Genomic DNA, 13,097 nt, shown 5'->3' with positions numbered 1-13,097 from the left:
AACCTGAGAATTATGCTGTAAATGAAATATGTTCAGTGATAGGTACCTTTAATCAGACAAGAGGCTCAGGAGCATTGAAAAGAGAAAGCCACAGATCTGAGGTTTCTGATACTTAAACTGTTCGTGAAACAACCCTCTCTCTTGACAAGAGGAAAACATCACCATTACATACTAAGTAAGTAGAGAATAATCCATAGCAAACCAAGTGCATTTCTAACACACCCAGGGCTTCCATGAAGATGTGGAGACCCTGGTCATAGAAACATTCCTGTAGAATATTATTGTGACTTTAATTCTGCTTAGCCTGTTTAAAAGAAAAGCCAATCCAGCCATACCACTGTTGGGTTTGTACCCCAAAAAGATAAGGGAAAAGACTTGTACAAAAATATTTGTAGCTACATTCTTTGTGGTGGCAAAAAATTGGAAAATGAGCGAGTGTCCATTGATTGGGGAATGGCTGAACAAATTGTGTTATCTGCTGGTGATATAATACTATTGTCCTACAAGGAATAATGAACTGGAGGAATTCCATGTGAACTGGAATGACCTCCAGAGATTGATGCAGAGTGAAAGGAGAAGAACCAGGAGAACATTGTACACAGAGACAGATACATTATGGCACAGTCAACCGTAACAGACTTTTCTACTAGCAGCAATGCAATGATCCAGGGCAATCCCAAGGGACTTATGAGAAAGAAATGTGGGAACAGAAACACAGAAGAAAAACATGATTTGATTACATGGTTTGATATGGATATGATTAGGGTATTGATGTTAAAAGATCACTCTACTGCAAATATGAATAAAATGGAAATGGACTTTGAACAATGATACACGTATAACCCAGTAGAACTGCTGGTCTGCTCCAGGAGGGAGAATGGAAGGGGGGAAGGAAATCATGAATCACGTAACCATGGAAAAATATTCTAAATTTTTTTAAAAAGGGAAAAACCACTTAGGGTGATAGAATTTTCAAGAGACAAATGTGGGCAAAATACTAGGCTTAATGCTTAGGTTCAAGTTTTACTTCTGATGTCTTTGGGTAAGTCACTTAACCTCAACTTCAATGTCTAGCTCCTTAACTTTACTGAACCTCAGTTTCCTCATGTGAAAAATGCAGACAATAATATTAGTCCATGATATTGGCCCTCTGAGTTATTGATGGCTAAAATGAAATAGTGTATACAAGTGCTTTGTAAACTTTAAACCTTTGGGCAACTGTCATTTTTTTAAAAAGTGAGTCATCGCACAATGTAAGGCATTCCTTGAAGAGGTGCATATCCTTTTTAAAAAAACACACAAAGAGACATTCACTGTCTCTTCCAACTCCCATGCTCTATCTAAAGATGTTGGCATCTTAACCAGGATTCAAAACTCAGCCCAATGGAAAGAATCTTAGAGATCACATAGTCCAAACCCCTCATTTTACAAAGGAGGAAATTGATGTCCAGAATCTGGAAAATGACTTGCTTAAGGCTGTAAAAAGAATTAGAAGGAAATCTAGGATGGAGAGAGACAGAGAGACAGAGAGACAGAGAGACAGAGAGACAGAGAGAGACACAGAGAGAGAGACAGAGAGAGAGAGGCAGAGAGAGACAGAGACACAGAGACACAGAGACACAGAGAGACAGAGACACAGAGAGAGACAGAGACACAAAGACACAGAGAGAGAGAACGCAAGAAAGACAGATAGCAGAGACAGAGAGACAGATAGCAGAGACAAAGACACAGAGACAGCAAGTGTGTGAGAGAAAGAGAGAGAGGGAGGGAGGGAGAAAAGGATGACTTAGCTATTACATAAACATAGTCAAACAAAGTTTAGTCTCATATTGTCCATATCTAAGAATGCATTTCTCATTCTGCATATTTATCCATCATCTCTCTATCATGAGGTGAGTGACAGTTTTCTTTATATGTCCTCTGGAATCATAATTGAACATTATATTGATCAGAATTCTGAAGTCCTTCAAAACTGTTCACTTTTACTTTATTGAGTTTATGGCATAAATTGTTTCTCCTGGTTCTCCTCACTTTACTCTGAAGCAATTCCTACAAGTCTTCCTAGGTCTCTCTGAAACAATTTTATTCTTCATTTCTTACAAAGCAATGCTATCCCATCATATTCATAGACCACAATTTGTTCAATCTTTCCCAAGTTTATGGGTGACCAGATGGACTCACAAGTAAATTCTATAAAAATTCAAAAAACATTCCATTGAGAACTCCTAGAGAACATGGACTTTATTTTACCTTTCTTTGTATACCCATTGCTTAGCACAATGCCTGGCACATGATATAAATGTATACTAATTAAGAGCAATTATTCCAATATTACACAAACTCTTTGCAAAAATGAGAGCCTACGGTATTCATTCTATGACACAAAATGGTCTTGACACCTAAACCAAAGAGAGAACTATTATAATATTTATATCATAGAGATAGTGAGATAGAACTAGAGAAGTAGAGAAAGAATAGGGAAAATAGAGAAATAAGTCAATATAAGTCAAATAAGATCAATATTCCTAATGGTAGTTAATGCAAATACATTAAATAAAATATTGACAAAGACACTATAGCAACATGTCACAAAGATTTTATTCATTTTAACTATATAAGATTTATGCCAGAAATGTAAGATTGGGATTTTTTGCAAAATTTTTTTAAGATTGGTTTAATATTATGAAAATTATGAATACAATTAATTATGTTAGTAAAAAAAGCAACAAATATCATGCAGTTATGCCAATAGATGCAGAAAAATCTTTTAACAAAATAAAATGCCCACTTCTGTTAAAAAAAATAAAACACTACAAAACTGAGGAATAAATGAATATTTTTCTTAAAATAGTAAATAGCAAATATATTAAACCAAGAGCCAGCATTGTATATAATAGGGATAAACTGGGGTTCTTTCCAAAAAGATCAGGGGTGAAAACAAAGACATCCATTGTCACCACTATTTTTTGTTATAGTGCTAGAAATGTTAACTATAACAATAAAAGAACTAAAAAATGGATCAATAAACATAGGTAAAGATGACTTTTCCTATGCCATATCATGGTATACTTAGAGAACTCTAGAATCAGTTAAAAATTCATTGAAACAATAAATAATTTCAACAGATTTTCAGGAAATAAAATAAATCTCCACCAATTAGGGATCTTACATTCTAATATGGGAAAACAAAATGTAAGAAGGAGCTGGAAAAGAAGAGTGATAGGCAGAAAGGAAGATATATATGAGGGGAGGAGGCAAGGCAGTTGGCAGGAATTAGATCAGTCCTGTGAATTAAGGCTAGTAAAGAAGTGGGCAAGGCTAGGGCCCTTCGTGAATTGGTGATAGTGGCCAGAGACACTCCAATCAGTAGAACAAGACCCAGAACACAGGCATTTCCTGAATCCTGGTTTCCCAACTTCTGATCTAGTACATTTCCTACTATATCAATATACTCAGTGAATAAATGTTTATTAAGTGTCTACTATATAGTAGGTACTGTGCTAAATGCTATCTCCCTGCTATATTTGGAATCATGGAATTTGGAAAAAAATTCAATCTCTGCCATTCAATTCTGGTGTGATCTTGAATACATCATTTAATTTGTCTGGTCTTCCAATTTTGTATCACTAAAATGGGGCGGATAAGGGCTTTGGACTGAATGACTCATTAGATTCCTTCTCACTTCAAATCTAAGACTATATGATTATTAATGAAGGAAAAGCTAATGGATAAAGAATATCTATTGTCCTGAATATGTCCTGAATAGATGGGCATTCGATAGAATTTGGATAGATAAGAAAGAAGGACAATTAATTAAATAGAAAGGTGAAAACAGACTAGATTTTTTTTTAATTATGTAGAGCTTTCCTAAAACAAGAGCCCATCCTTAGTACCAATTTTATTGTAGTGATTCTGCCAAGCATCAAATACCACAGTCTCCCCAAATAGTAGAAGTTGTGTGTTACCCAAAGGGCAATGGAGATGAACATGCTGGTTATAGTAGGCTATGACATATCACTAGTGAAGAATTGCACAAGAAAAATTACTTAAAATATAATAACAGAGAAATACAAGACCAGAATAGGTCAGTCAGCCACATAACTAGACTGAAAGATAACTAGTAAACAGTTTATGTGTTCTATTGTTACATACACGAAATATCAAGAAATCTACGGCAAGGTCCTCTTTGGATGCTTTGTGGGAGAATATATTCAAGACTGACACATATTAGGAAAAGGTGAATAAATTGTGATTTGTACTTTTTAGAAGGAGAAGCTACATAAATAAGACAACAATTCAACAATAGTATCAAAGAAGATATTATCAACAGAAAGTTACCATTAAAATGCATGTCTTTTGCCTGGAAAGTATGACTTATGGATGATGTCAAGACTGAAAACATCTACATCTGGTATTGAGCTTTAAAATTCTAGCCATTCAATGATTCAATTCTAATATATATATATATATATATACATATATATACATATATATATGTGTGTGTGTGTGTACATCATATATATATATATAATTATTATATATCAGTCATGATACGAAATCATGAGTTCACAAACATAAGAACCAAACCTCCTGCCCTCAAAGAGCTTCCTTTCTAGTTAGGGGAAGGGTAAAAGGTACAAAATATATATAAGTAAAGACTAAGTGTCTACAAAGTGATTTCAAGAAAGACATAGTGCTGATAAGAGATGGAGTTGAGGAAGGAGTGGATTCTATGAATGTATACCATCTGTAAGTAGACCAATGTGCTTACCCAGAATAAGCAGACCATTACCTATAGAAAATAGCTAGCTGACCACTTGGACTGGAATGAATAAGACATAAAAGGGAATAATATGAAAAAACTACAAGAGAGTAGGCGGCATATTGGAAAGAGCTTTAAATGCTAGGCTAGCTATAATAGAGTAAATGAAGTCTCTTGAGGTGACAGAAGGGCAATGTGACAAGGTCAGATCAATAAACTAGCCATATTCACTTGTCTTCTATGCGGAGGATGGAATAAAGAATCAAGTAGACCAATTTGGAAATAGCTGCAATGACCCAGGTAAGAGATGATAAGGACCTAACCTGGGTGAAGATTGGATGACTGGAGGTAAGAGTAGAGATACAAAACGTGTTCTAGGGAAAGGACTGAATGGACAAGACTACTGATTGATTGAATATGGGGGTCTGAAGGAGGGGTCAAAAGAAATAGAGATATTTGGAGGAGGCATTAGTTTGGTGAGTAGTGGGGTGTTAGTTCCATTTTGCACACGTTGGGTTTGAAATGCCTCCAGGACATGTAGTAGGAGATGCCAAATCCATTATCATCCATTATTAGTGTGTGCATAATAGTGTGTCTGAATCTAATGAGTGGGTATCAAAAGGCAGATTCCCAATCTTCACGCTGTTTTTGGAAGGAGTATCATACTTGCTCTGAGACAGAAATTTCTTCACTATTTCTATATGATTTCTAAATTCCTTTTGTCTTTTGAAGAGATTCAAAATGTGTCATTTTCGGGGGGGAAAGCCTAGCAGACTTGCAAAGTGTGTTACGGAACCACCAAAGCCAATAGTACTGATTGGTAAAAGGCTTATGTGGGGCACCACAGGAGGGGATCCTGGCATCTTGCAGGCACTAATCATATACTGAAAGGTGAGAAAGAGAATAGGGAGGTACCAAAAGTTGGGCAGTAGGGTGGGAAGGAGAGAAGAGAGAAGAAATGAAGATGTCACATTTTTTCCTATTATTGACCCCTATATAGGACAACTAAGTGATAAGTAGAAAGGAAACTTACAAAGAAGATTGTGTAGGCAATATTCAATTTTACTGAGTCTTAGAGTTGGAAAGAACCTCAGAAGTCTCCTAATCCAATTTCCTAGGTCAGTTTCCTATTGATTAGTTACCCATTAACTATCACGACAGGGAGAACTTTTCCTTGCTAATCTATTTAAAATAATTTGAGATTTGCTGCAACCAATGAAATACTCAAGTACCTGCATAACACAGAGATCAGGCAGGAAAACACAACAGGAGGTATCAGGGACAGAACAGATGCCAAAATTTGGAGGCAGTTTAAACTCTCTAGGAAAAATAATGCTAACAGAATGATGGATTGAAGCAAGAAGAGTCACCTTTAACTAGGTTTTACTCTGCATGGCATCAAGTAAGTAGCATCGATGATATTCTGCGAACTAAGGAAGCATCTGCCTTCTGAGAGCTAGTCTGTAAAACTGTCAGTCTTTCCGATAAATCAAGTAGCAAATGGAAAAAACCACCAATGATAATACTTGGTGTCAGCATCTCTAAGTTGTTGGGGGATTTAAAGAATCCATTCTAAAGTGTTTTCCTTGTTAATCTCATAATGAGTTTAATTCAATATGGAGGTTTACTAGATATGAAATGATGCCTCCTTTGCTCATTTTCAATGGAGAATGAGCAGAAGACTAGGCAGAATGCATACTAATTGAAAAGGCAGGAGATCAGGAATCTAGTCCTATCCTTGCTGTTGAAAAATTAACCTAGTGGTCTGCTTTTTCCTGGCTTAGCCAAAGCATTGTTATTACTCAATTACCCAAAGGGAGAAGTGGGCAATACATCACATGCAAACAGGTTTCACAATGATATTTTCTAACCAGGCAGAGTATAGTGGACCAATTTAGAGCCTTAGATCGAAGAGACTGAGGATAGTATAGAATTGAAAGATGAGTGAGAAGTAACATTCATGATGGGAAAGGGATCCATAGAATTAGAAGAAAATTAAGGAAAGGTTCTTAGAACTCAGTGGACAAAGTTGTAACTGGAGCATCCTAGGAAAATGTCCTGCAAGTTGAGCAGCTGTTTTCCATTGTTCTGCTTCCAAATAACATTCTTTTCTATGGGAATCCATTTCTTCCATAGTCTTTTTGTATTATTATTATCTATCTACCCACAAACCTTTCAGTAATGTCAATCTCTCTAGATTCACTCTTGATTCTATTCTGTAACTATGGCTCATCATCCTCCCAGATTTACCATGACATGATAACTAGACAGCTTCTCAAACCAAAAAACTTACTGATGTTGAATTTATATCATTCTGGGAGATAAAGGACACGAAATTTCTAAAGAATTATCTTTCCCTCCCTTGGAGATCATTTTCCTTATTGGTAAAATGACTATTGTCATTCCAGTTCTTTACCTACCTGGATTGTACCTCATTAAAGTAGTTGGTTAGATTATCTTATAAAGGCTAAGTTTTAATACCATAAGGGCAAAGACATTGACATTTTTTCTCTCCTTCTAGCATTGCTCTTTGCTTAGGCAATGACTATTGAACTGAATTGAGTCCTAGAAGGCAGAATCCCATAAGTGACTGTGTGGTAGGGCCAGATTTTGGTGTAGAAAGAAGAGATAGCTGCCAACATCTGTAGTTTTAGGGTTCCTAGAAAAGTCCCATCATCACCATCTGAAACAATTATCTATAAACTCAATGATGCTAAAAAGTTATTTTCATAGATGTTTATTTGTACAATGTACCAGAAAACCATACTAAGGAAATTATTTCACCTAACATATAAAGAAGCATCTATGATGTTGGTGTCATGCCAGAGATATCTTAAATTTATACTAAGTTCTAACCAAATTTTCCAAAGAAATTTCAATGATTCTCTATTACCACTAAGATAAACTCTTTATATAAACTCTTTAACCTTTTTTAGGCATTTGAGGCACTTTACAGTCTGGTCTTGCTCCACTCTCCATTTCCAGGTATGTCTTACATTATTCTTATTCATACACTCCATATCCTAGCCAACTCACCATTCTTCAAATTCAGTATTTTATCTCCCATTTAAATGACTTGCAAAAGAAATCCTCTCTGCTAGAACTCACTCCCTCCTCATTTCTGCTTGTCAGAATCCTTATATTCTTTCAAGGAATAACCCAAATGTTGGTTCTTCTCAAGTTTTTCCTGGTCCCCATGATCATAGAAATTCTCTCCCTTCTAAAACTGACTTGGTTTTATTTATTTTCAATTCATCTTTTTTAATACCATATCCTTTTCATGAGAACAGGAATTATATTTCATTTTTGTCTTCATATCCTCTAGCTGAATACCCATAGTATTCCTTTAGTAAGTGGTTATTTGACTGAAGTGAAACAAAGCATAATTATAGAGGTATACATTAACTGGGAAATGGATGGACCGTTTATGGTACTTTAATGGAATGGAATACAATGTAAAGAAATGATGGCTATGAAGTCAGCATGGTACTGTAGAAACCTTTGGAGTAATAGGAAAGGGATGATAAGAATGACTCTGGGACTTCATTGTTATAGGGAACTTCCAGATGAGGAAACTTTCTCTACCAATATACATCAGTTCCTTCTTAGCACTTTACAGTCTTTGGGAGCTGCCTAGAGAACTGAGACCTGAAGGGTTAAGTATTTTGTCTTCAGACCAGATCTTCCTGGTTTCAAGGCCAGCCCTCTATCTACTACCTCTCATCAGAGGAGGACCTAAGTTCAAATCTCACTTCCGACACTACTTGTATGACTTAAGGCAAGTCATTTGATTTGTGACTTAGGTGAATCATTTTAGTTCAGTGGACCTATGTAATTAGAATCTGCTTCCCAGGACTTCAATTCCCAGCATCCCATTTTCATTCTCACATTAAGTCCTCACATTTTGGAGATAGCTTGTTTTAATGGAATCATGGCTGGGGAAACTTTTTTTTATTTTTTGTCTTTTATTTCTTTTACTTCAAGTGATTATTAATAAATCTTATAAAATTTAATACTTGGAGTTAATGGATATTAATTTTAATCTTGCAGACCTCTATTTTATCATCTGTAAAGAATGTGGTTTGGACTAGATGACTCCTGAGTCCCTTCTAGATCTAAAGCTGTGATCCTATAGAGTAAGATTGCCCTTTGCCCCAGCCTTATCCCAGAAATAGGATTCATTATGATGTAAGACAATATATTATCAGAGTTCTACCTTACCATCCTCCCCACAAGGTAAGGGTACACTTCTGTCTCTTAGAGAGTTGTTATCACCTATCCTTCCCACTTTCTTTACCGGCCAGCGAGTCAGAATAAATTTCTGATGAAGATATCATTTTCTTTAGGGGAAAAGTTCCTGGCAGTGAGTTAAGGATGGTGCTTCTCTTTCATGGTTCAGGTTCATAGGCTCATTGAATATCAGAGCCAGAAGACACCTTAGAGGTCATCTAGTTCAAATCTCTCATTTTAACAGTGTCCAACCTGAGACCTAAAGAAGGAAGGTTATTTACAAATACTTTGTATTTACTGATTGGTGGTTTTCTTTAAATGTTAGATTTTTCCTTCAGTAGAATGCAAGCTCCTTGAGGCCAAGAACTATTACATTTTAGGTATCCTCCCACCTAGTATAGTGTCTGGCACATAATGAGGACTTAAGGGAATGGAGTAAACATTTATTAACCACCTACTAGGTGCCAGGCATTGTTCAAAGTTCTTTACAAGTTTGGTGTAAAGTTGTTGATTTTTGGTGGCCACAACAATCTTGTGAGATCAGTGCTATTATGATCTCCATTTTATAGTTGAGGAAATCGTGGCAGACAGAGGTTAAAGAGACTTACCAGCAAGGTTCACACAACTATTGCCTAAAGTTGAACTCAAGTCTTTCTGACTCGGGCTTGGCATTCTCTCCACTGCACAACTAGTTACATATAGGCATTAATGAATTCTCATAGAATTAAATCTAATTTCTTAAGGCCAAACAGGTAAAAAGAAGTAGAGAAGGTATTTGAATTGAACACCACCATCACCCATGAACACACATGTGCACCTACAATTTAAACTGGGAATTTCCAACCTGCCTTTGAAGGATATATATCTGGTCAGATTAATCCCACTCCTACAGGCTATTTCTAATGAATGCACCTCTATCTGTGATTTTGGGGGGGTTTTTTGTTTGTTTGTTTGTTTGTTTGTTTGTTTGTTTTAACTCTTACCTACTATCTTAGTATCAGTTCTAAGGCAAAAGAGCATCAAGGGTGAGGCAAATGGTATTAAGTGACTCGCCCAGCTAAGAAGTGTCTGAAGCCTATATTTGAACCCAGATTCTCCTGACTCCAAGACTGGTGCTGTACCCACTTTGCTACCCAGCTGCCCCTGTATTTATCATCTTAAAAAAGTTATTTTTGTAACATCATAGCATATAGTTATTTACTTCAGTTCAGCTCACCACCTTCAGTTAGACCATTTTCCCTTCAGACCTCTTTAATTATGACTCTGGTTTCCTCTTTAGGTCTTCCCTTGAAACTCATAATCAAAACATGGATAATTAGGAAGTTTTCGAGGTTGGAATAGTAGATTTGGTAACAATGCCACCTGCTGCACTGGCGATGCGTTGAGGGTAATTACTTAATGGTGGATAACTCAGCAGGCCCAGGCCACTGGTTCCCTACACAACACCCTTCTCATTTTCTAGTAAATTAATGTCTCCTTTCCTAGACATATAGATTTTCTGTCATGCAGATGCTTTTCTGCTAGTAGAGATGCAGCCAGGCTCTGCCTTCCTATCACTGGGCAATTCTCCATAGATAACAAGAGCCCAATGTATTATGCATGCTCTAGTCTTCTAATAAATAAAAGGATTAGCATGTTTGCAGCTGCCAGTGTGGGCTGTTAATTTGGTATTTCAGCCAACCGTGTGTAAAGGAAACAGGATGAAGCAGAGACCATCTTACCCTTTACTAGGCACATAAAGAGAAGTGGTGCATTTTTTTCAACTGTCCTCTTGTAGTATTTGGTAAAGGAAAAAAAAGGCAAATTAATTTGCTTCCTGGCTTATTCTTCTCTATCTAATTCAGCTGGGGAGAAGGGGAGGGGTTCAGAGAATGTTCATGGTTAGGTAAGATGTGCCCTGGTTTGCAGTTCATTTATAATAAAAACTCTCACAACTTTCTGACAATCCTCTAATTGTTGAAACTGATAAAAATCAGAGTGCCATTCATTAAAATTAAATCCATGTCTCTATAAAGAATCGAGAAATTCTTAAAAGAAAATTTAATTTAAAATTATAATAATTTAAAATAATAAATGGATTCCATTTAGTCTAATTTAATAAGGATTTATTAAGTATATATTATATATTGTGAGACAAACTAGGGATAGTAACTTAGGGACCTATCACGTATTTGGCATAGGAAAATTCCAGGTAAGGAAATTTCCTTCCCCAATGCAGGTCAATATCTTCTCTTCAGTCTTAGAGATTTGCTATGAACGCTGAGAAGTTAAAGGACTTGCCAATAATGGACCCAAGACAGAATTTAAGCCCAAATTTCTTGGCTTGGAAGTCACCTCAGTCTTCTAGGTCATGCTGTCTCTCATCTATGAGCTAGGGATATTAAAAAATAAAAATTTTCAAAAACAACAATCTGGGTCCTGAAGAGGTTCATAATTCATCTGAGGAAATATGAGTATATAAAGAAGTATAAAGTGTACGTCAGAGTGTTTCTCATTGTTGTTTCAATCCTGTGGGCAGCAGAGGGGTTCTGGAACTCCTAAAGAGGGTGATGAAGACTATAACATATCAAATTAGCCTGCAAGGTATTTATTTCTCAATTGCCAATAATTCATTCCCAACTAAATGGCTTTGCAAACCTTTGTCTGACGTGAACTCCCTCCTCACCTTTTAAATCCCAAGGGTCCCTCAAAGTGCAACTCAGATGCCACTTGAGGTGCTTTTTCTGAGTCTGCCTCATCCCCAGTTGTAAGCTTTCTCCCTCTCTTGAGATAATTTTGAATGACTTTGCGCATACTTTGCACTCAGTGAAATGAAAGTTCCTTGAGATTTTTACCTATTGTGTTGTCCTGCACACAATAAATACTTAATAAATGTTCATGGAAGAAGAAAAGAGGATAGCATGGAGAATAACAAGAAGACAGAGTGCACAAGGCATATTAAGAAAGCTAAGTCTGAGAAGGTAGGTTGGAGCCAAGCTGTGTTGGACCATAATTGCCAGGTTAAAAAGTTTGAACTTTATTTTCTATGCCAGTGAGTTCCAAAGTTGTTTGACAAATCAAATATGTACTGCCTTATATTTATAATTACATTTTCACAAATTATCTACTCTTGTATTAATAATGACATGCATTATAAAAGTGATCCAAATATGTAAACTTAAGAGGATGAGATAAATAAGAAGTAATGTTGGATCCTTGAATTAATAGGGGCCCCTTAAATTTATTGAATAGAGGAGTGACAAGATCAGATCTGTATCTTAGGAAAATTTCTTTGACAGATGTTTGTAGAATAGACTAAAGTAGGGATTCTGGCCTTTTGTGTGTCACGGATTCTTTGGAAGTCTAGTAAAGCTTAAGGTTCTCATTTCAAACTATTTTTAAGTACATCAAATAAAATGCATAAGATTACAAAGGAAACCAATTTGACTGAAACATGATTAACAGATTATTCTTTGGGAAAAAATCTCACTGACCCATGGTTTAAAACATTTGGGTCAGAGAAGAGAAATTTGAAAGAGGGAAAACAACTAGGAAATATAGGATACTAGATACCCAGAAGGTCAGGTGAGGGAGTTTTAAAGATGGCTACTGAAGACATTTCAGCTCTGAATTCCTGATTCAGGAACCAGATGCTATTGTCTAGCCATACCTATTCATCTGGTCCACAAGAATAGCATGAAAAACTTTGCCAAATGTTTTACTGAAACCTAGGTAACTGATCTGCAGAGCATCCCCCATCACCATCACCACGGACTAATCTGGTGACCCTGTCAACAAAGAAATTAGGTTAGTCTAGAACAACCTGTCCTTGATGAAGTTATACTGACTCTGTGTACTTACCAATTCATTCTCTAGTTATTCACTAATTGTGTCTCTAATAAGCTCTAGAATTTTGCTGGCAATTAAAAAGTTTACTGTCTGGTTGCTTTTAGACATTCTTTTCTCCCCTTTCTAAAAAATAAGGACATTTGCCCTTCTCCACTCCTGTGGTACCTCTCCTCTTCTCCACGATCTCATGATCTTTCAAAGATCACCACCAGAGGTTCAGGAGTAGCATCTTCAGGTTCTTTCAATACCAGGTGATCAGAACTTAACTAAAGGCAAA

This window comes from Gracilinanus agilis, chromosome 4 (assembly GCF_016433145.1).
Source record: "Gracilinanus agilis isolate LMUSP501 chromosome 4, AgileGrace, whole genome shotgun sequence".
NCBI classification, from domain to species: domain Eukaryota; kingdom Metazoa; phylum Chordata; class Mammalia; order Didelphimorphia; family Didelphidae; genus Gracilinanus; species Gracilinanus agilis.
Note: the sequence above shows the minus strand (reverse complement) of the source record.